The sequence below is a fragment of the Chenopodium album genome, chromosome 1 (assembly GCF_948465745.1).
Source record: "Chenopodium album chromosome 1, dcCheAlbu1.1, whole genome shotgun sequence".
NCBI classification, from domain to species: Eukaryota; Viridiplantae; Streptophyta; class Magnoliopsida; order Caryophyllales; family Amaranthaceae; genus Chenopodium; species Chenopodium album.
The window spans coordinates 50,848,575-50,854,140 of NC_137834.1; positions in this window are offsets into that span (position 1 = coordinate 50,848,575).

The window sequence follows — 5,566 nt, forward strand, 5'->3', positions numbered from 1 at the left end:
TCGCAAAGAAGTGCCAGAATGGTGTCCAAGTCAAGGGTTCCGACCCCCTTAACAGACGCATTGTCATCAGGATCAATCGTCCTGAGTATTCGTTTGGCCATCAGAAAGACAGTCGGCCTCTTCGGAACCTCTGTCAAATCAAGCAATATAAGTTAAGTTAAAATTCTGAAGAACCAGTTCCCTTTGTGGCAAGTGTTATTCGATCAAAAAAATGGGAGCTTGGCCGAATGATAGTAACTTCCTCCTCCCCCATGGAGGCTTTGCTTTGGTTTGGTGGCAATGTGCTTCCAGTTCTTGCCTGAAGTGCTGACATCGCCGCCCGACTGCTTTTGCAGCTTAGGGTCCGGCTGTTTGGAGGGAGAAGGCTTGGATGAGCCATCCTACAAATAATTCACATGTTAATTGTGTCCTCAAAAATTTTCAATTCAAGAAGAGAGAAATATATTTCACCTTAGGAGTTTTGCCTGGCAGCTACTCCTCATTCGTCCGTTTGCCCAAAACGAACGAACGATAGAAGGCTGCAAAGTGTGCAACCGGCTTCCTATGAGATGGAACCTTTGACATTACTTTGTCTGCACAATACAATAACAGATTTAGAAACTTAGACAAAAAAATGAGCAGCTAAGCAAAGTAAATCCACACGGCCTACTACCTCTAAGCTTCTCAAAGCTAAGGCCATAAGCGAAGAATGTAGCTCTAGGGGGGTTACCTCCTCACCCCATGATGGGTTTCATAAATGGCACCCATTTAATGAGCATTTAGGTTGTTTTTACCTTCTTTTCATAGCTTTCCTGCTCAATAAATGCTTAGTTTTATGCATTTGGTCTTGGTTTTACCTTTCCTCTCTTAATTTGTAGCTTTTGTGCATTTTGTTGGTTTTTCTACTCTTTTCTCCTTTAAGTGCTCCATTTTCGTGGTTTTAGGTATTTTACAAGGTCCAGGTCTTTATATTGGTGATTTACTAAGGTGGAAGATGCTTTTGGAGCAAGCTCATGGCAATTGGAAAGCTCAAGATACAAGGAAGTGGATTCTCCAAGTTCTATCTCTTGCGCTCTCAAGTTGTGCTCTCATGAAGATGGGGTGTTGAACCCACAATCAAGTGCTTTTTGGGACTGCCACTCTTAGTGTTCATCATCATCATGTTGCGCGTTCATTCGAAGACCTTAGCGAACGCAAGAAGCCGCGAGAAGAATCGAAGAAACCCATATCAGCGCGGGTGCGCCATGTGCGTGCGTGGGCACACCTCCTTTCCTGCACGGCCGCTCCTCTCTGGGCATCTGTCTTGCTTGGATTTTTTTCGCGCCTCCTATATATCTTTGTAACCCGATTTTTGGGGGAGGGAGTTTTTTAGAGCAAGTTTCATTTTAGATTTTGATCATAATTTTAGCTTTGTTGAGATCTTCTCTCTCTAGTTTTAGGGTTAGTTTAGAAGTAGATATTAGAGAGAGAAAGTGAGGAATTTCAATGGTGATTGAGAGATTGAAGATTTAATGCGACAATTGTATTGAATATCTTCATTATTATCAATGAGCATTCTTAATTCTATCTCATTTTATTGCTTTGTTTGATTTCATATTTGTTTGGTTTGATTTTGATGTTTGATTGTTGATTAGTGTAGTTGTTCTTCATATATTGTTGTTTCATGATTTCTTTAGTTGTTAGTGACTAGATGATGATGTTTAAGTAGTTGTTTGGCTAGGGATAAGGTGAAACTTGTATGATTGATTGATTTTGCTTAATTTGGGGATTGTGTTAATTAATTGTGTTAACGAGTACGCTTGGGGAACAGCTGCACTAGCTTACTTGTATCGGCAAATGGGCACGGCATCACGGAAAGGTGCTGATTCGATCGCTAGTTGTCTCACGCTTCTGCAACGTGGATTTACGAGTACTTTCCATGCTTTTGGCCACAGCAGGGTACCTTGACGAGGGACCTTAATATCCCTCGTGCGTCTGCTTGGGATGTTGGAGCGGGATGTCCTAGAAAGAACTTGGAGCGCCTATTATCTTTTCGTACACGAATTGATGCGCTGACTGATCGTGAGGTGAACTGGCTACCGTACGGAGTTGATCCTCGACTAGGAGTGCCCTCCACTTTATTCATTGGCTGCATCCAGTACCATAACATCATAGAGTCTTACATGCCTTATAGAGTGGTTCGACAGCTTGGTTTCGTGCAAGGCATTCCATGTGACATAATCAGACAAGAGAAGAGCAAGAGGCTGACCAACTTGAAGATGTACCGGGTAGACTTCCCGACTGAGATGACAGATGTGTTGTGGAAGAGGTTTGTCCCTGGGGTATCTCAGAGTGTAGTTTTAGGTGCCCTCACCAGGCTTAGGGTAGGAGCTCCTTCGGTTGCGCCTGGTTACATGCAGTGGCTATACAGGTTTCTCACCCTCGGTTATCTCCAGGTCCAGGAGTTACAAGCAACCTACCTGAGCGGACTAACACTGATTATGTAAGTCTGTATGCTTATTATAATATTAAGAATGACTTCTACTAATTGTTGTTTATATAATATGTTGTTATCTTATTTGCAGTGGATGAGTCGGTTCATGGAGATTCACCACAGAGCACTGGCTGAGTATCCTCACATGTCGAGTGAGACTCGGACAATGACTAAGCGGCTTGTATTTGATTGGAAGTCAAAATTGGGGCTTTAGATTGCTTTTAAGTCATGTAATGTAAGAACTGGACACTTTTAGTATTTATCATATATTTGGTCATGTAATGTATGAATTGGACACTTTTAATTTTTATGTTTTATTGCATGTAATGTTAGATTTTAACTAACTTAATAAAAGCACATTAAAAGTTAAATTTATAATTCTACTTTTCTTACAAATGTTCAAAGTTAGTGAAAGTACATTAACTACCTAACTAATGCATCCCACATGTTCCTTCTAAATTCATATTGTTGATCCCATCCATTAACACTAGCCTCGTGGTGCTCAGTCCACCAACCGGCGATCGGCGGGAGAGCTGAATCAGGTACAAGGTCAACACAGATGAAATGTGATCCACCAACTATAGCAATCACGAACTCTCGACTCGGTGTCCTGATTTCGTTGTGTACCCTCAGCGGTAACACTGTGATGCATGTGTAGTAGCAAGTTGGTACTAGGCCAACCACGAGACAAAATCACCCTTGCGTTGAACCACGTAGCAATAGCAAATAAATCTTGAATTATTACCATCCAATGCCGCTCCCCAACAGCCCCACCATCCCATCGAATACACTTTACGTTCATCCATATTCGTCCAAGCGCGTAAATCCGTTCGTACAAATCAGGATGACCGGCGATCTCGTTCGCTATTGTTTCCCAGAGCGGCAAACCATAGCACCTGATCACCATAGAAGAAGTCGGCGACACAACGAAAGCCACAGTTCCCATCACTAATGACATCCTTCCAAGACGTAATGTACGGCAACATCGAGCCCGGAAGCAGGTTCAAATACCTGCATTGTCTGTTGCACATAATTAAAAGATAAATTATTAATAAAGCTACAAGTAAGAAATACAAATAATTTTTAAAATCAATAGACTTTGAATATTACCTGTTTCTTGGTCACCACCACGTTGACTGTATTGACGGTTCACGTGCTCGAAATAACTTCGATCACGCCTGGTCTCATTGTTCCTCCGTCGACCACGAAATTTGAGGTTCACATGTGGTTCTTTAAGGTGTGTATGATCCGGATGTAGCTGCTCTTCAATGATTCGCGATACATTTTGACGTACAGCAGGATCACTTTCCATGACTTCATCAACTAGGGAACGAAAATGTGCAGCCTCCTCAGTCGAATCATTAACCAATTTCGGAATGTTAACACCATCACCAATAACCAAAGTCTTCCAGAAAGAATGAATTTGGCTGCTATACAAGCCTGTATGTGCAACTAGCAAATCATGTATCTGGAAAGCACATGGTACACCATGGGTCACACGCATAGCACATCCACAACGTTCATAAACCTGGTAACTCAAATCCCACATCCTTTTCGTCTCCTTATAAAGTACTTTCAAGCAATGTTAAGACACTTTGCCATTTATACGTGAGTGGAAATTATCTGTACATCTCACCAATTTTAGACCTTGATGCCTCCAACTTATTACGAATTTCAATAATTCGATTACCGATATGACAATGGACTCGGGCACATACGGTATCCAAAGAACTTGCCATTGATTCAGATTAGTAAATACATTATAATTTTTTATATAATTACAATTACGTAATAACGACAACAACTAATACAGTAAAACAACTAACCTGTGGATGATTCAAACCACGTCTTCACTGCTGAATGTTGGCTCTCAACTCTACAATTGGTGGTGTTACCAAAGTGAAGAACTTGGTTCGTCCAATATGTCACAAATTTGGTTTTATGACAAAGTCATGTTCCCTCAACATACTGAATTACTGCCGGATAACTTGCCCACCTTGCTTTCATGGTAGCTAGAGCATGATAATACTCCGCCTCGGTTGTTGCATTCATGATTTTGTTCCATTTGCCATTTTTAAAACTGGCACCAACCTTCTTGTTTTTGAACATCTTCGTCACCTTAGTCTCCACATCTCTGTTAATGTGCCATCGACAGAGTAAATACGACGTCCCTAGAAACACTTCTCTCAAAGCCGCACATAGCCCAAGTTATTATTATTATTATTATTATTATTATTATTATTATTATTATTATTATTATTATTATTATTATTATTATTATTATTATTATTATTATTATTATTATTATCATTAAAACACTAACATATTACTACTAAATAATAATAATAATAATAATAATAATAATAATAATAATGTTACAAAAAATAATCATATTACTACTACAAAACAATAATAATTACATTAATTATCAAAAACTTAATCACAACAATAATCGAAAATAATACAATAATTTAATTAATATTACAAAAAAAAAAATCTGGAAAAAGGACATCCGCTTGAAAATTCCGGATGTCCCTAGGTGTATCCGCCTTAAATTTCCGAATCCGCCTAGGAACATCTGGAAATTCTGGGCGGATCCCTACTTCCACCTGAATTTTCCTGATGTTCTTAGGTAGATCCGACATAAATTTCCAGATGCGCCTAGGAACATCCTGAAATTTCAGGCGGATTCTCCCTTATCCAGAAAATAAAAAATAAAAAATAAAAATTTCACAGAATGTTCCAACGCATTCTCCAACGTACGAATGTTCCAGTCGTCGTCCATGATCCAAGACCCGTCGGAAAAACTTGATTAATTTTTTTTTTAAAAAAAAACGATTTAAGGTGGTCGTGGGGACCAATTTGGTTTGAAGGTCGTGGGGACCGATTTGGTGGACTCTAGATATTCACGTCGCACTGCTTTGGGGGTACCTTTTAATAAAATGTGTCCATGAGGGAACAAAGTCCTTTTTATAGTACAAAATGCATAAAGAGCATATTTGTTCATTCAACTTAACATGGGAGCGTTACTATGTAAATTGGGAGCAACGAATAGCAATTCACTTTTATACATATATATATAAAATGTGTGCCAAGTGGACATTTTTGCACGCG